This window comes from Engystomops pustulosus, chromosome 5 (genome assembly GCF_040894005.1).
Source record: "Engystomops pustulosus chromosome 5, aEngPut4.maternal, whole genome shotgun sequence".
In the NCBI taxonomy this organism is placed as follows: Eukaryota; Metazoa; Chordata; class Amphibia; order Anura; family Leptodactylidae; genus Engystomops; species Engystomops pustulosus.
Window position 1 is genome coordinate 88,048,083 of NC_092415.1, and position 24,032 is coordinate 88,072,114.

At 41.5% G+C, this 24,032-nt stretch overlaps 1 protein-coding gene across 3 annotated transcripts in view; it reads left to right on the forward strand.

Moving 5' to 3' along the window:
- The first annotated feature begins 5,814 nt into the window (after positions 1–5,814).
- The window catches only part of HIVEP1 (HIVEP zinc finger 1), a 121,835-nt gene continuing 103,617 nt past the window's right edge, over positions 5,815–24,032 (forward strand). The window contains exon 1 of one of the 3 annotated variants that reach the window (XM_072152599.1): positions 5,815–6,104. The gene's annotated coding sequence lies outside the window, so the exon portion shown is untranslated. Of the gene's footprint in view, positions 6,105–6,394; positions 6,456–9,067; positions 9,163–24,032 lie in introns of those variants that run through there. The other 2 variants (XM_072152601.1, XM_072152600.1) reach the window with 2 other exon arrangements.

Below are 24,032 nucleotides of genomic sequence, written 5' to 3' on the forward strand. Positions count from 1 at the left end.
TATATGGTTGTATTCTTCATGTTATGGAGGTAGTGTTCCTCACTGTATGGGGGTAGTGTCCCTCACTGTATGGGGGTAGTGTCCCTCACTGTATGGGGGTAGTGTCCCTCACTGTATGGGGGTAGTGTCCCTCACTGTATGGGGGTAGTGTCCCTCATTGTATGGTGGTAGTGTTCCTCACTGTATGTGGGTAGTGTTCCTCACTGTATGTGGGTAGTGTTCCTCACTGTATGGGGGTAGTATTCCTCACTGTATGGGGGTAGTGCTCCTCACTGTATGGCGGTAGTATTCCTCACTGTATGGCTGTAGTGTTCCTCACTGTATGGCGGTAGTGTTCCACACTGTATGGCGGTAGTGCTCCTCACTGGATGGGGGTAGTGCTCCTCACTGTATGGCAATAGTGTTCCTCACTGTATGGCGGTAGTGTCCCTCACTGTGTGGCGGTAGTGTTTCTCACTGTATGGCGGTAGAATTCCTAACTGCGTGGCGGTAGTGTCCCTCACTGCGTGGCGGTAGTGTATAGGTTTTATAATGTTTTCATATATTTACAAAAATTAAAACCTTCTGTACAAAAATTATTTTATTTATTTTGCCATTTTCTGGAGTTAATAAGTTTTTTATACTTTGATGTACGGAGCTGTGGGTGGTGTCATTTTTTGCGAGTTTTGATGAAGTTTTCATTGCTATCATTTTTAAAGACTGTGCAACCTTTTGATCACTTTTTATTGAACTTTTTATATTTTTCAAAAAAGTGCAATTTTCGAATTTGGGCACTATTTTCAGTTACGGGGTTAAACGCAGTGAAAAAACGTTATTATAGCGGGCATTTTCAGATGCGGTGTTAACTAATGTGTTTATGATTTTTACTGTTTATTTTTATATCAGGTTTAGGGAAAGGGGGGTGTGATTTGAATTTTTAGGTTTCGGTCTTCGGAAGACCCAAGGCTGTCATGGCGACCCTCACTGTATGGGGATAGTGTACCTCACTGTATGGGGGTAGTGTGCCTCACTGTATGGAGGTCGGGTGCCTCACTGTATGGCTGTATTCTTCACTGTATGGAGGTAGCGTTCCTCACTGTATGGCGGTAGTGTTCCACACTGTATGGGGGTAGTGTCCCTCACTGTATGGCGGTAGTATTCCTCACTGTATGGGGGTAGTGTTCCACACTGTATGGGGGTAGTGTTCCACACTGTATGGGGGTAGTGTTCCTCACTGTATGGGGGTAGTGTGTCTCACTGTATGGAAGTCGTGTGCCTCACTGTATGACTGTATTCTTCACTGTATGGAGGTAGTATTCCTCACTGTATGGGGGTAGTGTCCCTCACTGTATGGCTGTATTCCTCACAGTGTGGGGATAGTGTTCCTCACTGTATGGCGGGACAATTCCTCACTGCGTGGGGGTAGTGTCCCTCACTATATGGTTGTATTCTTCATGTTATGGAGGTATTGTCACTCACTGTATTGGGATAGTGTCCCTCACTGTATGGCGGTAGTGTTCCTCATTGTATGGCGGTAGTGTTCCTCACTGTATGGCGGTAGTATTCCTCACTGTATGGCTGTAGTGTTCCTCACTGTATGGCGGTAGTATTCCTCACTGTATGGCGGTAGTATTCCTCACTGTATGGCGGTAGTATTCCTCACTGGATGGGGGTAGTGCTCCTCACTGTATGGCAATAGTGTTCCTCACTGTATGGGGGTAGTGCTCCTCACTGGATGGGGGTAGTGTCCCTCACTGCGTGGCAGTAGTGTTTCTCACTGTATGGCGGTAGAATTCCTAACTGCGTGGCGGTAGTGTCCCTCACTGCGTGGCGGTAGTGTATAGGTTTTATAATGTTTTCATATATTTACAAAAATTAAAACCTTCTGTACAAAAATTATTTTATTTATTTTGCCATTTTCTGGAGCTAATAAGTTTTTTATACTTTGATGTACGGAGCTGTGGGTGGTGTCATTTTTTGCGAGTTTTGATGAAGTTTTCATTGCTATCATTTTAAAGACTGTGCAACCTTTTGATCACTTTTTATTGAACTTTTTATATTTTTCAAAAAAGTGCAATTTTCGAATTTGGGCACTATTTTCAGTTACGGGGTTAAACGCAGTGAAAAAACGTTATTATAGCGGGCATTTTCAGATGCGGTGTTAACTAATGTGTTTATGATTTTTACTGTTTATTTTTATATCAGGTTTAGGGAAAGGGGGGTGTGATTTGAATTTTTAGGTTTCGGTCTTCGGAAGACCCAAGGCTGTCATGGCGACTTCGGCAAAATGGCGGCAATCTGTGGTGGTAGCACCGACCACAGGTGTTGCTGGTAAGCCTTTGCTGCAATATGCAACAAAGACTTACCGGCTATGGAGAGGCCTTAGCCCGTGAGCCCTCTCCATGCATCCGCACAAAATTTGTCAAACCGAGTTGAACCGACTTTATATAAATTCGCTCATCTCTATTCATAATGCTTGGCAGTTTTGCTTGATCTGTGATAGCCCTGAAGGTGTGCTGCACACACTGGCTCCTCACTGAGACCATGTGCTCTCACCAAACATAGGATTTTATACTGCCCCCTGGTCACACTCCAGCTAACAATACAGCCACATAATTGGTTAATTACTTACACCAATTTAACTATTGCCTTTCCAGGCAGGATCTACAGCTGCAATTACATTACGTCTAGATTCCAGAACCTTCCAAGAGAGGTGATCAATCCCCCTAACAGTTCCTAACCTAGAGAGGGCACTATTCGCAACTACCCATTGGCAGGGTTGCACATGTGTTTTCAAATGCAACAGTTGAGAAGATGAGATCTGCCTGATTAGATTGCTGTCGGCTCTGCGTTAATGCATGGGTTTTGTAAACGCAATGTTGACAGCAATGTAACCTGGCAAATCTCCTCTACTCAGCTGTTGTGATTCGTTTGAAAATGCATGCGAGTGTGAACGCACGCTAAGGACGGTGGCACCCGTGGTGGCTTGAGCTCACATGCGTTTTTTTGAAAACGCATCCGTTTTTGACAGTTTTTTCCAATTATCTTAATGAGGATAATTGGGAAACGGACAAAAATGGTAAAAAAAAATGCATTTTCAAAAAACATGCCACGTGTGCCGCCTGCCTAAGGCCGCTTTCACACGTTGCTTTTTGGATGCGTTGTGATACACATTACAACAGCTGAGGAGAAGTGATTTGTCTAATTACAATACTGTTTACATTTGTTAATGCATATGTTTATTATGCGTTTTGTAAACACAAATGTTAACAGTAATGTAATTAGGCTAACGCATATGCATCCGGCTCGAGGCACGTGCTAGCGCTACATGTGGCCGCACCATAAACATAAATGTTAACAGCTGTTAAATTAGGCAAATCTCTCTTCAGCTGTTACAATGTGTTTCGATACACATGTGTTAAACGCCACGTGTGACTACACCCACACCGACGTTCCACAAGACTGACACAGCTGAATTTAATTTTACAGCAGGGAGCTATGGGCCTCTGGTTCTGACATGTTTGCCCCCCCCCCCCCCCCGATATGAACCCCTAGCTACGCCACTGATTGAACTCTATACTGGTGCTATATTCATGTACAAAGCTTTGTTCTGGTGAAGTATATATGTAAATTGGTATTATAATAATTCACAACAGGTATATTATTAAAATTTGAAAGACACTGTACATTTTAAAGTGGGGGGCACTGTATATGTTAGAATTAATTTTGGAGGAGCAATAGCTAAGGTAACTTAGTGGAATAGTGCTGCATACACTATAATACTTACATAAATGCATGTCTAATTGGGGCACATTGTATACATTTTAATCTCCGATGGCTGTATGAAGAGGGCTCACGGGGTGAGCCCTTTTTACACAGAGGTGGGGTATGCTGCATATTGCAGCAAACACCCACGCTAATGCCTGCGATCAGTGCTAGCAGGTATTAACCCTTCCGATGCATTTAAAAGACGGCTGCGCATGGGTGCCACCATCTTTATTCTGGTCGTTGCTTGGGGAGTGGCGTTCAGGTACCAGGACAGCCCTGGGTCCGACGTCTGCATGGCATCCGCAGTTTCGTTACAATGAGCCAGTGTACTATTTTAATGAGCACTGTGTTAAAATGTCATTTACTGAAATACAGTAGTACCATCTAGGGTTATAGTACTCTAGAGGGTCTAACAAAATAGTAAAAAAACCTTTTAAAACGGTTATAAAAAATTATAATAAAGAAATTCTAAGTGCCCCCCCCCTTTCCCTAAAACTGATATAAAACGTAATAATCAGTAAAAATCACAAACATGTTATGTGTCACCCTGTTTCAAAATGCCAAAATCCAAAACATCAAAATAATTTTCAAAACATCAAAATATAAAAACCCCATAAACAGAAAATAGCGCCCCAAATGTCCGAAACGCTACTTTTACACCATTTTACATCACATAAAAATTTTTATAAAAAGTGATCAAAAGGATGCACAGTCCTCAAAAAATGACACCTCACAGAGCTCCATACACCAAAGTATGAAAAGGTTATTAGAGTCGAAAGTTGTGGAAACAATTTTTTTTTTTGTACACATTCGTTTAATTTTTGAAAATGTATTCACACAATAAAACCGATATAAATTTGGTATCACCGTGATTGAAACGAACCAAAGAATAAAGCAGAAGTGTTATTTGGAGCACACAGTGAAAGTCGTAAAAACTGGGCCCACAGGAAAGTGATGCAAATGTGGATTTATTTTGCCAATTTTACCACATTTGGAATTTTTTCCAGCTTCCCAGTACACGGCATGGAATTATAAATAACGTCACTGAGAAGTGAAATTTATTACGCAGTAAATAAGCCCTCTCACATCTCTGTAAACGGAAAAATTAAAAAGTTATGGATTTTTGAAGGTGGGGAGTGAAAAATTAACAAAAAAACAGTTAAAGAGGACTGTTACACTGTTAAAGAGGACTGTCATACTGTTAAAGAGGACCTGTCATCCCGAAAAAAGGCCCCCCCCCGGCAAATGTGCCCCACATAACATGCTCCCTACCCCCTTTCTGCCCAGCAATTTTTTTTTTAATCTATTATCGGAAAGGTGGTTTAAACAGATCCGACCTCTTACAAAATAAGAGGTCGGATCCTCATATCTGGGGAGCTGCAGTCGGCCTTATTCATAAGGGGGCCGGCCGACACACCCCGTCACCTAGGACCAAAAGGAGAAGCCGGCAGCATGTATTGCGTAATGGCTGCCGGCTCTCCGCGATGCGGCCGCACCGCCACTGTCCCACTAAGGCTCCATTCACACACATGTATGGGGGACGTATATACGGCCGATATATGTCCCCCATACACTTCTATGGGCTGACGGCATCGTACGGGAGTGGTACAGTGCAGCACCGTACCGCTCCGTAGCCCGGGAAAAGATAGGACATGTCCCATCTTTTCCCGTATTACGGCGTCGTGGCCCATATGTTCCTATGGAGAGGGGAGGGGGTGAGCGGTGCTCATATATAGCCTAACAGCGGCGCGGGGCTTATTCACATGGCCGGTCGAGCTGCACTGACAGTGGCTGCGGCCGCGCGGGGCTTATTGACAGTGCCGGCCAAATATATTATATTAAAACACCTATATTATATTTAAAACACAGGGGGTCTGATAAAGGCCATGTGTGCCGGAACGTCACATTACATTTGGTGTGTGACTTGAATAGAGAATGTCTGAGCATTTAGCACGGAGGCATTTCCCTAGCTATGTATGTAGTGTGGCTTTCCCTCCCCTCCTTCATGTCATGTGTGAGGCGCTGGCGGGATGTCACCCTGCGCTGTGTGTGAGGGGATTCCTCGGCGGGCCGGCACATTGTAGCTCCCCGGTCCAGCCCCTTGCTCCACCCCATGCTCGCCCTCCTCAGTGGAGCAGCAGGGATCCCTCCTCTCACAATAAATGACAAAGCATAGAAAACTAATGGAAAGTACATGAGCAGTAGCTGTGCCCGGCCTGGACTGCAGACACATCACCTTATCTGTCTTCACTTCCTGTCCCTCACCCGGGACTTCTTCAAGTTCTAAGCAAGGGGAGGGGGCCGGGATCTCCAGCTCCTGTGTGAGGGGCTGTGCGGGAAACCCCGTGCTCGCTCTGGTGAGTATATGACGCTTCTTGCGCTGTGTCTGGGGGGAGCAGAGTGTAACCCCTTCACTGCCTCGCGGGTGACTCTCTGCTAGGAGTTTGGGGTGTGCGTGTGAGCCAGGGAGTGGTGTCAGGGCAGACTACATGGTCGCAGAGGAACCTCCGGGATCTCCGCTGCCCTTATGTGTAGCATGGCTGTGAGGGAGGGCACTGAGGGATTTCCAACATACGTCAGTTCAGGGACTTTCTGTAGTGACGGAAGGAGGAAGCGCGTCGTCTGTCACTTGTTCTGCATGTGAATGGCTGACACAGGAGGCGTATGGGAAGCCGGCATTGTTCTGGCTCTGTCACTCAGGAAAAAAGGTTAACTAGGGGCCATTTCTTCATCTGTGCGGCTTCTGTCAAGAAAATCTGTGCTAAAATTGTTCTCTAGTTCACTTAAGTGGAAGAGTGCCCCAGGTCTGTAGTGCCCACTTGCAGCACTTTGCCCCATATTTTGGGTAGAATTTTGGCAGAAGCTTTTCAGAATAGAGGCAATTTCCATCAAAATCCTGCTCCACAAAGCCCAAAGGCAGATTTTGACCCGATATTTGACTGGTTTTGGCTCACAGTAATGGACACAAAAAACTGATGAAATAACTTATTAACTGAGTTATATAATTTTTTTTTCAAATTTGTCTCCCAGATGCCAGGAAGTAACATAATAAAGTGCACTTACCTCCATTTACTCCCGGCGATGCGTGCTGCGGGAGCACATGACCATAAGCGTGGCCTATATGCAGCATGTAATTTACACAGCCGCTTATTGGCTGCAGCGATAGCATCAAAGCCGGAGCTACTGCGCATGCGCAGAACTCTAGCTTCTTGGATGAGGGCACGCAGCTACGAGGAGCTGTGCGCCGAAGATCTCAGGGTAGGAGGAGCAAAGAGGCAACATGTAGCCTCATGTCCGCCTACTCTTTAGTGTAGTTTGTGCAAATTTGCTGTAAAGCAGTTTACAGTAGCAGAGTAGTGTATGGCATTACTGACGATACACGCAATGCGTAAAAACGGCTTTCCGTTAAGGATTTATGATCTGCAGAATGTAATTTAATTTTAATTGAATTGCAGCAGAACATGGTGTGGAAATCAACCTTTGCAATGCCGCCACAAAATCACTGATTTCTGATGCTGGCGGAATTGCTGAGGAATTACCACTGGGGTTAATGTTGTTTGTTCCTTATTTAGATCTAAAACACACAAATGCGATTAGGAGAAGCACCTTCTGCTGTGCTTGGATTGCGTTTCTAAGCACAATTTAAATGCGGTGTGTGAACACAGGGTAAGGCTGCCTTCACATGGAGCTTTCTTCATAAGGTCAGCATATACGCCAGGAATGCACCTGGTGTATATGTGAAACCTATCCATGGACATAATCTGGCAGTCATAGGCATGGTTTTTTGCCTTTGGGCAACTGGGGGTTGTCTGTGCCCATCGGGGACCCTGGAGCCTATGGGTTGGTGGATGCAAACTATTGTATCAACCCCTGAGCTCCACTGAGTGAACACTTAGGGAGGTTCCCTGTGATGTCACTGTCTATATAAGGACATTTACATCACTATGGGAAACAACCTGAACATTGGCTGCTGGTCCGGTATCCACCTATTGTTTTCTTACAACAGAGGGCTAAATGTGGTGGGAATGTCGCCTGTCGAATATTATCTCTTTTTGATCAACTGCAATTGGCAATTTTGTTTCTTTTAAAGTTGTAGAGAAGGTTTTACTGTATATATACTTGAGTATGGTCCGTGCACGCTGGGGGTGCACAGGCTATGATGTTTGCAGGCAGGCTATATACTGGGGCATGGGCTGGCTATATACTGGGCATGGGCTGGCTATATACTAGGGCATGGGCTGGCTATATACTGGGGCATGGGCTGGCTATATACTGGGGCATGGGCTGGCTATATACTGGGGCATGGGCTGGCTATATACTGGGGCATGGGCTGGCTATATACTGGGGCATGGGCTGGCTATATACTGGGGCATGGGCTGGCTATATACTGGGGCATGAGCTGGCTATATACTGGGGCATGGGCTGGCTGTATACTGGGCGAAGGCAGCAATGCATTTCCCACCCCAGGTTTATACTTGATTATTTATTTATTTTTTTTGCACCCATTGCCGTCTATGGGGGACGTATATCGGCCGTATATACATCTGCCGTATATACGTCCCGCTTGCGCCAGTGTGAATGCAGCCTAAGGCCTCATTCACACAACCGTCTGGGGGGACGAAAATACATCCCCATAGACGGCAATGGCGTCTATGTTACCGCTCCTGACATGTCTATTGTTGTAACTACTTTTTTTCTCCATTAAAGAACTAAAGTGTATGCACCTGCTGATGTCCACTTGTGTAGTACAGGCGACAAACTTTCCCCCTTTTAATGCCCATATTGCACAACATCTGAGTGCATGTAGTCTTGAAATAAATGGTTCCTTTGATAGAAATCTTTGTGTAATTTGCCAGCTGTGCTAGAGAAAAAGATTCTCCAGAAGTGTTGGTTCATGGGTAATACGGGTCTGTGCCATGGGTCCTCTTGTCATATAATGCTGCATGTGCTAGTTGCTTACAAGCTCTTTGGCCAGAAAACATGGAGAAAACTTTCATGTGATTCTCAGATTTGTGAAGTGAACCTCATGTTTCACATCTGTTTGTTTTGCATTTAAATACTTTTGGCTAATAAATGTAGGCTGTTAAATTGTAAATTTAGAAGATTTCTAAAATGGTTAAGACTAACATATCCTGAACTATAATCCTCCCTCAGTGGGCCCTTGGTAAAGATTGTCTGGTTGTGGGAGGGAGTGCTAGGAGTGCAGAGGGGAGGGGAAGCCCAGTGACGTCATTGGAAAGCTTAGGCAATAGACAGTGGGCAGGACCAGACGGATCCCCCTGACTGCCCCTCCACCACAGAATCACATGACTAAAGGCCTGCCAAAAGCTTTTATAGTGTCAGACTGTAAATGCAGTCCTTCCTACCTCCCCCAGCACGAACACAATGCAGAGGACCGTGTCACAGCACAGCAAGGTCATACCGAATGCCTTGCACTTGCTTGTCTCCTTTAATTTTCATTTTGTTTTGTATTTCTGCTTTGGTACAACCAAATTTTCTAGGATATAGTTAGATTTTCTTTATGCATCTGAACGTAAATGCTGGAAAATCAAGCCATTTTAATGTTAGTTTCTGTGACAAATTTGGGACAATGTGAAGACATTCTAAGATAATTGTTGCAGAAAATTATAATGCATTTGAATACATTGATGAATTATGATTTAGAGACTTTTTACACCTACTTAATCAGTTAAAATTTAGTTTAGAAGTAGGTTTGTAATCGAAAGGAGCTGCTAGTATGTATGTAGGTCATTCAAGAGCCTGTGTTGTAGACAATGTGTAATGTTATGTGCCATATTTATGTCATGTGAGCTGACCTGATTGCATATATTCTTTGGCAGAGTTAATGGATCATTGCAGAGCACGTTGTAGGACTACATGTAGTCCTGGGGTTATGTACAAGAGAGGTCCTTTAGGGTTGTTCTTATGTTGAATTTGTATGCAAGTCAGAACAGCTATACTTTAAGTAAAACTTTAGAATTTTCAAAAATTTGGGTTCTCAAGGGAACAAAGATTTACAATAAATCTTTATTGCAACCACCTTTGATAACTCTTGCAGTTGATCAGTGCAGCCTGAGAATAAGGTCACAGTCACCGGAGAGCTCTGTATGTAACTAGGAGTTATCTGTTAGTTGGGGGCCGCCTGCACTAGCACAGACGTATGCAGAGACATTATGGTTTACTACTGAGTGCTGCTGTAAAGTGGTTCCATATAGCGCCATGTTTAACCCAAAATTTGATAACTGTTTCCAGGAAAGCTACTACTGTGTCTGTGCAATACCAATAGTAAACTATGCTGAGACCTTGTTATTCCTTGTTGATTATTCTGTTTCGACATTGTCTCTTGTAAACTCATTTGGCAAGCTCTGTGCAGCGCTGTGTAATCTGTGACAAAGGAATTATTATTATACTGGGCAATTTGTCTGTATCTGATAATGTAAAATTGCGTTATGATTCAAATTTTTTTTTGACCGGTTTGTTGATCTGTCTAAAATATGTTTTGATCGTATCTCACATTATATATTTTTTTATGAGTTCGCCAACTTGCTGCTTTGCTAAATATGCATAGATTGTGAGATTTTGTGTTTACAATTTTTATTTGCCAATTTCGCCGTTCTATATAATATTTTATCATTCTGTGATCTTGGTTCCTTCTGGATCTTCCCATGTCACATGATGGGGTCATATGACCCTCCTCCCTGACTCTGTGTTGACCTTATAATTGGGTAATTTTGCAGATGGATAGGTTACTCTATCAACAAAATACAGGAATGGCACTTATTTTGTGCTTAACCAATTTGGGCCTTACATATAAATTATCTATGCATGAATTAAAGTGGTATTCCGGGAATATGAACGTCTGCCACAAAAACCCATGATGATATAAATAAATGAATACAACAATAATCAATGTCATTAGTCACAAAATGGAGCTTAAATACTTTGATTTTATGATTTACAAAATTTATGGCCTCTCTAAAGTAGGTGGAGTTATCACTAAGATGGCCGCCACTGGAAACTACAAGTTCCATGATCCTTTAGTTCTCAGTAACTCCTCCTACCACTTATGCTCTGCTAACAGTGATGATGTAACAGACTGTGCTGCTCTGTTACCATAGTAATTATGTGTAACTGAGATCCCTGAACATCTCCACAACACTGACCATACTGGATGCACTGCAACCAATCGACTACAGCCAAACGTAGTGGTGATGACATGACCTGTCCAGGCTGGTGCAGGACATGTGATGTGAACATGTGACCAGTGGCCATCTTCTGTCCTGTGTCTGCTGAGGAAATTAACGGACTGATTAAAGGGCCAGTGGCCTTTTAATTCTTCATTATAGTCTATGTCACCAGCATTTTCTGCTCAGGGGAGCAAAATTTTAAATAACAACTAATTACACATTAGCTTAATTTTGAGTACCCATTTGTATATGAATTATGCTGATTCCTGGAATATCCCTTTAATGCATGAATACATGGTAGCCTAAAACATGATAGCCTAGGATCTTTGTGTAACCTGAGGCATGGCAACGGATCGTCAAGATGGCGGCGCCGCCGGCTCGTTAATGCCGCCGATTGCGATCAAAGGGTTAACACCTGCGATCGGTGCTAGCAGGGTGTTAGTGACGGGCGTTTGCTTCATTGTGAACCCCTTAACGCCGCAACCCTTTTTGGTATTTTCATTTTTCACTCCCCACCTTCGAAAATCTATAACTCTTTTATTTATTTACAGAGCTGTGTTATGGCTTATTTTCTGCATGACAAATTGCACATCAAAATGGTGGGATTTAATATTCCATGCCATGTACTGGGAAGCAGAAAAAAAATTCCAAATGCAGTGAATTTGGTAAAAAAACGCATTTTTGCCGTATTCTTGTGGGCTTGGATTTTACGGATTTCACTGTATGCCCCAAATTTCATGTCTACTTTATTCTTTGGGTCGGTACGATTACGGGAATACCAAATTTGTATAGGTTTTATAATGTTTTCATACATTTAAAAACATTAAAACCTCCTGTGCAAACATTTTTGGGGGGATTTTGCTGTACGGAGCTATGGGAGGTGTCGTTTTTTTTTGGGGGGGGGGGGGGATTTTGATGACGTTTACAATGTTATCATTTTTAGGACTGTACGACCTTTTGATCACTTTTTTATAGAATTTTTAACTTTTAAATGGTAAAAAAGTGCCATTTTTGACTTTGGACACGATTTTCCATTACAGGGTTAAACGCAGTGAAAAAACATTATTATATTTTGATCGGGCATTTTTGGACGCCGCGCCACCTAATGTGTGTTTGATTTTTAATGTTTATTTATATTTATATCAGTTCTAGGGAAAGGGGGGTGATCTGAGTTTTTAGGTTTTTTTTGTTATAATTTTTTTTTTTTTTTTTTACTATTTTTCAGACTCCCTAGGGTACTTTAACCCTAGGTTGTCTGTACGATCCTATCATATACTGCCATACTACAGTATGGGGATTTTACTCCTCATACATTACAATGTGCTGATAGCACATTGTAATGCATGGGTTAACCCAAAGTAGCCTCTGGTCTTTGGAAGACCCGAGGCTACCATGGTGACAGAGCGCGGCCATCTTTTTGAAGACGCCGGTGGCGATCAGCGGGAAAACACCGCTACTGGCTGTACTGGCACCGATCGCGGGTGTTACCGGTAAGCCTTTTCTGTAATATGCAGCAAAGACTTACCGGCTATGGAGAGGGCTCAGCCCTCCAACTCAAATCACCACCGGTAATGCCTGCTAGCGCAGTTTCCAGACATTAACTGTTAATTCAGTGGCAGGTAAAGGCTTAATCTCATATTCCTGACAGGATGGCACCTCTGTGCCCAAGGATATATCTGATACATCTTGGATTCAAAACTTTGTATCCCTGACAACTATTATCTCCTCTTTCTTAAAATTTTGGGTGCAATATATAAAGAATCACTCGCTACTACACTTTAACAGTTAATATTTTAATATCTCCAGTTCCCTGGCACATAGAAACACAATCCTAGATTTATATGAAATAGGAGATTCTACGTGCCAGTGATTCAAAGTTATAGAACTCTGAAGTGTTCTCTCCAGACTCTTAGCTTGCAGGCTGCTGGGAGAAGCTTAAAGGAGGGTGCACAGTGAAGCTTCTCACAGCTCATAGGAGGTAGCAGGATTGAAAGACGTAGATTGACTTTTTCTGCAGATACTGAGCAGATCGAGGCAACAACTATGTCTCCATCTGTCAGTATATGTCAATGTGTACACTCGGCGTATGCGCCGGGAGCTTTCCTGATGTATCCGCTGAGTGTATACAAGAAACAAGATGTGAACCCAGCCTAACTATTGTTCATGTTATTAACCGTCCCCTACCCAGAACGATCTCAGAGCAAACTTCCTCTCTGATTGTCAGATATTGCGTGATCTTTTTTATGTAATTAGAGCAAGAGGATGAACATTCGATCCTCTTCTTCTAATGTGATTGCATATTAACACCGTGACTCAGAACTTGTCTAAAAAGTTATATTTAACACGAAAAACTCACATTACTAAATAAAGTTTTTTTGTTCTTTTTATTTCACACCTTCCCTCCATTATTTATACCTATGTTATGGCGTTCTTAACCCCTAGGCGCACCAGGACGTTATAGTACGTCCCCGTGGCTACATGTTAAGCGCACGGGGACGTTCTATAACGTCCTGCTTCTGGCACCGGCTCACGAACGGAGCCGGTACCAGAAGCAGCGGCTGTCAGCTGTCTAGTACAGCTGACAGCCTGCGCTAACACCCGCGATCGGAGCCGGCTCCGATCGCGGGTGTTAACCCCTTACACGCCGCGATCAAACATGACCGCGGCGTGTAAGTGTGTTTGAGCTGTGGATCGGATCCCCCGCGCCGCTTACCGGGGGATCCGATCCACTTCTGGGCAGCTCCGAGGACTGGCATGTGCCCCGGAGCTGCCCGGTCTCCATGGCAGCCAGACCCCTTCCGGGTCTGGCTGTAAACTGTCTGAGCATGCGCAAGCTTGCTCAGACAGTTTACACTGCTCTACAATAAAATAGTATTGTAGAGCAGTGTATTGAACTTAAACCAGCGATCAGAGCATCACTGGTTTAAGTTCAAGTATGTATAAGTAAAAATATGCAAAAACACTTAACACTACACATTATAATAAATAAAAAATAAATACATAAAAATATAAGCCCCTAAAATGTCACTTTCCCATAAAAACACTTAATAAAGAATAAAAAACACAAAAACACAAAAAACCCCGCATATTTGGTATTGCCGCGTCCGTAACAATCTGTATAATAAAACAGAATCGTTACTGGACCCGCACGGTACACGCCGTAGAAAAAAAACCGCAAAAACGTTCCGAAAAAAGATAATTTTTAATTATACCCTACCAAAAAATGCTCTAAAAAGTAATTTAAAAAATGTTATGCACTCCAAAATAAGCCCACTAAAAAGAACAACTCTTCTCGCAAAAAATAAGCCCCTAACCAGATTTTTCAGCCGAAAAATAAAAAAGTTATGCATATGAAAAGATGATGATGCTAAAATGAACAAGATTTTCTCCAAATTGGTTTTTATTCAGTACAATTGAATAAAATACACAAAACCCCACATATTTGGTATCCCTGCGTCCGTAACAATCTGCATAATAAAACAGAATCGTTATTAGATCCGCAAAGTGAACCCCGTAAAAAACAAAACAAAAAAAAGCTCCAGAAAAAAGATCATTTTCAATTAATACCCTATAAAAATGCTCTAAAAAGGGATTTAAAAAATGTTATGCACTCTAAAATAAGACCACTAAAAAGAACAATCCTTCTCGCAAAAAATAAGCCCTTAAACAGATTTGTGAGGCAAAAAATAAAAAAGTTATGCATATGAAAGACGGTGATGCTAAAATTAACAACATTTTTGCCAAATTACTTTTTATGCAGTAAAAATGGGAAAAAAATAAAAAAATCTATATAAATGAGGTCTTTTTGTAATCGTGGCGACCCATAGAATAAAAATAATATACTATTTTTATGGTATGGTAAACGGGCAAAAAAAAAAACCCATAAAAATCTTCCTGAAAAGTGATGATTTCCTCCACCAACAAAGAGTTAATAAAATCTCACCAATTAGCCTATAGATTCCCCCAAATTACGTACCAGAAAAGTGCATCTCATGTGGCAAAAGAAATAAGCCCCTATAGGTCCACATTAAAAAAAAAGAAAAAAAATTATAGCCTGTACAATGTGACATAGAAAATCTGCTCTGGATGGCGCCTCCTTCCCTTCTATGCCCGGCCGTGCGCCCATACAGCAGGTTACCACCACATATAGAGTATCGGTGTACTCGGGAGGAATTGGGTATCAAACTTTGTGGAGCCTTTATTCATTTAATCCATTGTAAATGTTTAATTTTCCACCCAAAATGAGTGTATTGTGAAAAAATATTACAATTTGCAGACTGCACCTCCATTTTGTTTTAACCCCTATAAAACACGTAAAGCGTTAACAAACTTCTTAAAAGTGGTTTTTCATACGTTGAGGTGTGTAGTTTCCACAATGGGGTAATTTATGAGTCTCACTATTATTTAGGCCTCTCAGTGTCAATTAGAAGTTGAGCAGGTCCATCTAAATGCGGGTTTTGGTGATTTTACAAAAAATGTGAAAAATGATACCTAAATTCTGAGCCTCATAACATTCTAGTAAAATATGTGGAATCTTAAAAAACCATGGCAACATAAAGCAGACATTTGGGAAATGTAAGTTATAAATTTATTTGGGAGCTATGACTATCTGCATCAAAATTAGAGAATTTAGAACGTTGAAAATAAAGAATTTTTCCAAATTTTTGCCAAATTTTGTTTTTTTTCATAACTAAACACAAAAGATATCATCCAAATTTTTAAACTAATTTGAAGTACAATGTGTCACGAGAAAACAATCTCAAAATCCCCTGGATATCTCATAGCGTTCCAAAGCTATAACCACTTATAGTGACACAGGTCAGATTTGAAGAATGGGGCCGCGTCCTTAAGGCCAAAATAGGCTGTGTCCCCTAGGGGTTAAATTCTTATGGAAGGTGGAAGGTTCCGTTATTGTGTTGCTAATACAATGGTGCACATATTCCACATATCTAAAAGTGACCTTTGTTATCTCATTAGCTTGGTTTATGGATATGTAGTTTTTATATGGGTTACTGTTGTGTAAGGCCTCTTCCACACTAGCGTTGCGTTTCACGTCAGGGTGCAATGCGTGAAAAACTGAAGTTTTTGGCTGCGTTTTTGTTCCATTTTTCCTTGGAGTAATTAGCGTTTTTGCGTTTTTCACGCACGTGTTGTTAGCGTTTTTTTTGCGTTTTCGGCGCATTTTTCACGCGCGAGTCAATGGGAGACTCAAGCATTTTTCAAAGGGACCATGGTTTGGGATTAAAATGTGTTATTTAATTGAAAAATAATGTCTTCTGATAAGTTGCAAACATCTGCGATCTATTCTTCACTGTTCCCCATGTATTTTATCTCCCGACAAGTTAGCAGATGTGAAGAACAGTGAAGAATAGAATAAAACCAGTGAACACAGTGAAAACAGTGACCACAGGATCATTTAAGAGAAAAACACAGTGCAGAACACAGTGCAGAATAGATTACAGATGTTCGGCACATCTGCTTACTTGTCGGGAGATACGCGCGGAACGGTGCGGCCAAAATAGCATGTGAAGAACAATATATATGTGTGTGAAGAACAAATTGCAGATGTTTAAATACATCTGCAATGTGTTCTTCACACATATATATTGCATCTAGAGAGCTTCACCAGAGATCACAGTGGGCAGAGGGGTCCGTCTTTAACTAGGGGTCGTCTGTAAGTTGGGTGTCCTTAAGTAGGGGACCGCTTGTATACACATGTATGTATGAACTACTTGCATCGTACTGTTTCTAGGAAAGTACATTTTCTTTAAATAAGTAGTCTGGATTTGTACATATTTTATTGGAAATGTAAATCATCATGTAGTTTTTGCATTTTATAACTGTTTTCTGCAAAGTGGCATGAAGGTTGTTTTGTGTAATAATTAACAAGTTTTATTTGTATACATGGGAGGCTGTTTTTTTACTTTGTGTTATATTTAACGTTTTAAGATGACTATGAGGTATCTATAAACTCTGCACATGTTCATCTATTACATTTGGGAGGTGTGAAACAAATTATTTACTGTTTGGGGCACATTTTTTGCCATCAAAGTAAACTTTTATGCATTCTTTTTAATTGTATACTCAGTTTGAATCTATAGCATCTGCTTTCAGAAAAAATACAGTTTACTGGGGTTTAGGAGAATTGTCTATGCTGTAATTTCGGTTTTATTTGTACGTGTCAAAATTGTAAAGGTAGCTCTGGCAAAAAAGGTTTCCAGAAATTCCTGGCAGGGCAGCATTTAAACAGTTAACACCTACAAGCAGTGTCAGCAGTGTTACTGGGGTGTGATTTGGGTCCAGGTTTGGTGCCTGGGCCCAAACAGAATTTCAGATTCAGTCGAGCCCTAACTTCTATGGCCCACATTTATCAAAACTGCCTGTGGAATGTGCCAAATTAGTCAAAACTGGCGCACGGTCTAAATTAATCTAGCGCCCCCTGCACTGCTCTGGGAGTGTGCATCATTTTGTTTTTGGGTCACTTTGTTCACGCTGCAGAATTGTGGCGCAAACTTGGTGCACATTTTTCCTGTCTTGTCAGACACAAAACTAGACACTTCTTTTTTTAAATACATGTGCAAGCAGATTGCACATCCTTTTCAGTGCAAAGTTATACAGAAAACTGGCGCAAACATTTTAATAAAAGTGGGCCTACGTGTCTGCTCATCACTAATGATAAGGCTACCAATGATTGCCACGCCCAGTTGTTTTTTGGGGGGGAGCTCTGCTGTGAACATTTCATTAAATGGGGCCACTGCTGTGGACATTTTATTAATGGGGGAGGGGGGGTTTCTGCTGTGGACAATTCATTAATGAGGTGCGGCTGCTACTGGACATTTTATTAGTGAGGTAGCAGCTGCATTTTCCACCCTAGGCATATATCAGAGTCAACTTTTTTTTTTTTTTTTGTGGTAAAATTTTGTGAGAACAGTATGGGGAAAGACTCTTATTTTGTTTTATCATAACTGCGCCCTGCAGCACAGGGGGTAGGCCCCCTACTTCTTTAAAGTAGCAAAACTGATTAAAAATGTTACCTACCTATGTACAGCATCATTTCATCACCCTTTCCCATGTTCAGCTAAAGAGGTTGCATGTAGTTCTGCAAAGTGAAAGTATACTCGAGTATAAGCCTAGTTTTTCAGGACAAAATTTGTGCTCAAAAACCCTAACTCAGCTTATACTCGAGTCAACTAAATAAATAAAGTCAAAACTCGCCTTTCTGACGTCACCTGTAGGTCCTCTTCTGTCTCTGATGCTCCGGTGCCACCTTGGGGTCCTTTGGATCCTCTTCGGGTTCTTCCACTCCTCTGGCTGGGCAGGCTGTATGCTACAGGGGCTGGGCAGGCTGTATGCTACAGGGGCTGGCAGACTATATAGAATGGGAGGCTGTGACCAATGCATTTCCCACCCTCGGCTTATACTCGAGTCAGTAGGTATTCCCAGTTTTTTGTGTTGAAGTTAGACGTCTCGGCTTATACTCGGGTTGGCTTACACTCGAGTATACACGGTAAGTCTTTCTTGCAGCTTCTTCTACATCCTGCCTTCAGCTGACAGACAGGAGGGGGGCGCGCTTAAAACGCCTATATCTCATGAACCCTTTCTCCACAATTTCTATGTCATATTAATGTCATATTAAACAGGAGTCACCCCTTTATAAGGATTGTGTATGATCCTTCACAGAACCGGAGATATCCACTCTTAAAGTTGCAATTGTAAATAGAGAGCTATACATAAAAATCTAATTTTTTGGGGGGTAAAAATTTAAAGGTGGATATCTCTGGTTATTAAAGGGGAGATTCTCCTATTTATGTACAAACAAACAAAGCCAAATCTATTCTTGTAGCAAATATGCACTTCCCTTTGCGTTTCATCACCAATTGGGGTGAATCACCAGGAGACTAGTTAAGACTAGAAAAACTCCAAGGCGGGGGGAGGGAGAAAAAACAAACTCTGACCATGTGACCAGCCTCATTTACATAATAAAGAAAAGATGATTTTATAACAATTAATGTATGAAATGACTAGATAAAGGTTGGGATGGGATCCTTGTGAGCTGCTCCAACAGGTAGAGGTGACAGAAAACCTGATGACAAGTGTCCTTTAAGGTTGCACACAGACCTTCCGTGGTTGTTCGCCCAGAGAAGTTAGATGCTCATTTTCTGAGTGATATACCTGGCTAGTTTGCGTTGGCATGTTGGAGAGATTTTCTTTACATACAATAAGCCCCGCCTTCCAGTGCTATGGCATATGGGATGGTTGGCAGTTTTTGTACCTGCCTGTAATGATCTCCACGTTCCTTTCGGATGCCACCGGGAGTGTCCCCGGGCTATCCGTGGGGCGCATTTAGAGATTTGCGCCATCCAGAGTAGATAGCGCGTCATCTACGTCTCCCTAACCGTAAGAGGATATGTCACATCGGAAGTGGTCATGATCCCTATCTGGAAGACTATGGCGCCTGTGTAATAGAGAGTCATGCGGTCCATCTGTGGAATGCACAATGCCCGAGTGTCTGCGCATGCTTGCCGGGGGTAAATGCGTGAAAAATTATATCACGGACATGAAGACAAAAATAGCTGTACACCCCTACGTCTATATTCAACCAACTATTATAAATAAGAATATATTGATCTCCAAACATTAATTCGGTCTCAAAATAACATGCAGCAAAGCAAAATTCATTTGGTATTACACTTTTAGCTATTCCTCATGATACTGAAGGGACTATGAAAGAAGAATTACCCATTTCCGAAATACTGTAATTCTACAGATCCAAAGCATACATACATTTGAGGGGAATATAAGAAGATGTCACCTCTGTCTAAGGTCTGTCTGTAATACTTGATCGACTATTGATAAATCATATCTTTATTACTTGTATGGCCTTCTTTAAGATTACAGGCAGTCCCCGGGTTACGTACAAGATAGGGTCCGGAGGTTTGTTCTTAAGTTGAATTTGTATGTAAGTCGAAACTGTATATTTTATAATTGTAGATCCAGACAAAAAAAAAAATTGGCCACAGTGACAATTGGAGTTTAAACATCTGTAGTTCAAAAATCCAATAAGACTCCTTTTGTAGAGTCATTTGTTCACTATATTGATACTAATAAAGGATATGAACGATGTGTCACCTCCATGTTTCTGATTCTCGCTAATGATGTGTTGTTGTTTTTGTCAATGTCCAATAAGTGTTCCCCTATATGTCTCCTCTCCTGTTGGTCTTCCCTATGTATTCCATCCCACACCTACATGTCATTTTGTAGATGACCCCTCTCGTCTTGCAATTGATAAAATGCTTGACGTCATAGCTACATCCCGTATTAGTGGAAGTGAAAATCTTGCTGGCTTGCATATAAGGGCAAGCAATACATCCACTACATTTAAAGTTTAACCACTTCGCGACCGCCCGCCGTGTATTCACGGCGGCGGTCAGGTCACGCTGCATGGAGAGGGCTCACGGGCCCTCTCCATAGCCGGTAAGTCTTTGCTGCATATTGCAGCAAAGGCTTACCGGTAACACCCACGATCGGTGCCAGCATGAATTTTCACAGAGATGGCTGCCGGCAAAGCTGCCGGCAGCCTCAAAAAGATAGCTGCGCATGGGCGCCGCCATCTTACCTGGGATCGTCTCCATGGTAGCGTCGGGTCTTCCGAAGACCCGAGGCTATTTCGTTTTAACCCCTTCATTACAATGTGCTGATAGCACATTGTAATGAATGAGGAGGAAAATCCCCAGGTACTGCCATACTGTAGTATGGCAGTATATGATAGGATCGATCAGACAACCTAGGGTTAAAGTACCCTAGGGAGTCTGAAAAATAGTAAAAATAAAAATAAAAAAACGTTTAAAAAAAAATTATAATAAAAAACCTTAAAATTTCAAATCACCCCCCTTTCCCTAGAACTGACATAAATATAAATAAACAGTAAAAATCATAAACACATTAGGTATCGACGCATCTGAAAATGCCCGATCTATCAAAATATGATAACGGTTTTTCAATGCGTTTAACCCCGTAACGGAAAATAGCGCCCAAAATCAAAAATGGCACTTTTTTGCCATTTTGAAAAATATAAAAAAATCTATAAAAAGTGATCAAAAGGTCGTACAGTCCTAAAAATTATATAATTGAAAATATTATCAAATTTCCCAAAAAATTACACCACCCACAGCTCCTTACACCAAAGAATAAAAAAGTTATTAGCGCCAGAAGTTGGCAAAATCAAAAAAATAATTTTTGTACAGGAGGTTTCAATTTTTGTAAATGTATGAAAACATTATAAAACCTATACAAATCTAGAATAAAGTAGACATGTCATTTGGGGCGCTCAGTGAAAGCCGTAATATCCAAGCCCACAAGAAAATGGCCCAAATGCGTTTTTTCACCATTTTCACTGCATTTGGATTTTTTTTTCCCGCTTCCGAGTACATGGCATGGAATATTTAATACCATCACTATGAAGTGCAATTTGTTACACAGAAAACAAGCCGTCAGCTTGCCACACAGCTCTTTACGTGTAAAAATAAAAAAGTTATAGATTTTTGAAGGTGGGGAGTGAAAAATGGACATGAAAAAACAGGAAAGGGCCCGGTCCTTAACCGGTTAAAGTATTTTTAATCAGTCATGTGGTACTTTGTGGGGTTATAAAGTGACTTTGGACCAGATGGTCTTTTAGTGATGTTCCCTTTCTGAAAGGGACTTGTGGGGTCTCGCCCAATACATCTTGTATCTCGAGGTTCATTAGCGAGATGTTCCAATGTTTTTGTATTATTCTGGAAGCCTCTTTTGCCCCATTGTCAAGTGTTGTAATTAGTCTAATCTTGTTGTCTATTGGAGCTCCTTCTTTCTTTTGTAGCAGCTCTCTGTGGTCCTTCTCTATTGCTAACCTATATTCTCGTCTAAGGACATAATCGGGGTACCCCCTTTCCCTGAATCTTCTCCGGAGATGCTTAGCCTGGGCCCTGAATTCTTCATTAGTTGAACCATTTCTTCGTTATCTGTAGTATTGGCCCTTGGGTATACCACTCTTTTAGGTGTAGTGGGTGATGACTCTCCCATCTTAAGAGTGTATTAGTGGAGGTAGGTTTTCTGTAAACCTTTGTGCTCAGATCACCACTTTTTCTATTGATCTCTAGATCAAGAAATGGGAGGGTCCCTCTGCTGACTTCAAATGTGAAGCCCAGATTGATTAAATTGTTGTTAAGTTCTTTCACAAAGTCTCAGAAGGACTTTTCATCCACCCTCCATATGAGTAGAATATCATCAATATATCTGAACGACAACTCCACCCTCTCAACCATTTGTGCCCGCTGTTCGGTGAACACCATGGTTTCTTCCCACCAGCCCAGGAGCAGGTTGGCATAAGTTGGTGCACATGGATTGCCCAGGAGCAGGTTGGCATAAATTGGTGCACATGGATTGCCAATGGCCGTGCCCCACCGTGCTGGTGGTAGTATTTTCGATCAAAGAGGCAGAAGTTGTGGGTCAGAAGGAAACTCAAAAGTTCCAGGGTAAATTTGTTGTGTGGAGTAAACCGATTCCACCTGAAAGTCAAAAAATGTTCTACTCCCTTTAAGCCAAAGGGATGGGGAATAGATTAGTACAAAGCTTCTACATTAATTTAGCATATAATGCATCCCTCCTCTATTGTGATACTGTCAATTCTACATATTAGATCAGCTGTGTCTTTAATATGTCACCAGAATTGGGTTTCTATGTGCCTGGGTTCAGGAGATATAGGAGTTTGAGTTACCCACTCTCATGACATGTATAAACATCCTCTCTGCACTGGGCATGTGCAAATAGGATGAACATAGCCATATGGGAGTAGTGAAGGGGTTAAATTGCAAGATGTACTGGGTTCTGGTTACTGATCGCATGTGTGTCAATGGATATGCTTGTAAATGATATGGCTGAGCCCCAGACGTGACGTGTGGCTGCACCCTTACAGCTATTGTGATAGAAAAATATAACAGCTGTAGCTTTTGGCTAAAATTTCACAGTGTAACTGTTAATTAGATTTCGCAGACCTTTTGTAGGCTTTTGTCATTTGAAAATCATAATGGTAGTTTGAAATTTTTTTTTTTTTTTTTTTTGAGCATTTTATGGGCCCAGCTAGAGCCTGAGAGAATAGCAATACTTCACCCAACTGCCCTATGGTGTTGGCAGAGGGGAGGAGATATGCAGAAGCGACTTTGTCAATCATAGTGTTATCATGTTCAGCTCCTGAATACTCTGGACTCATAAGCTGTGGATGTCACCAGTTACACCAGTTTGTCTTAATATTATTTGGAGTTGGGAAAACTTTTGTCCATCTTATTTTGCATGGTCTTGTATTTTCAACATAAACCTGGCACAAAAAAGTGATAAGATGTTCGGCATTGCGGCACAGACATGTATTGATCCTGTAGGTTTCCTGATTAATAATATGTGTAAAAATGACTGCATCAGTTCTGTTTGAGACTTTCCATTCAGTTCCAGCTTCCCAGCAGCGCTGACCACTTGCCTTATTGTGTCATTGTTTTCCTGCAGTAGGTATGGATAATTTAGTTGTGTCAGGCTCTATTTGTTTTCGTAAAGTCATCAGTCATTTAGCTCGCAGTCTATGTGTAGCTTCACAGCACAGTGTCAGCAATATGCTCTCTGGCTATGTATACATTTTTTCAGTACATTTTCAAAACTCGTATATCAGTGTCACCGGTGTGAAAGGGGCCCAGAATGATAAATTTACAAACGTTTTTAACCCCTTCGTGTCTATGCCATTTTAGACCTTTAGGACCAGGCCTGATTTTAAAATTTTGCCCTGTGTCATTTATAGGAGGTTATAACTTTTTGACACTTTAACATATCCAGGGGATTTTGAGATTGTTTTACCGTCACACATTGTACTTCAAAGTAATAGAAAAATTTTGATGATATCTTTTGTTTTAAGTTATGAAAAAAACTTAAATTTGGCAAACATTTCTAAAAATTCTTCATTTTCATAGTTCAAAATTTTCTGCTTTTCAGGCAGATAGTCATAGCACCCAAGTAACTTTATAAGTAACATTTCCCGAATGTTTGCTTTATATCGGCACAGGGTTTTATGCATCCCCTCTC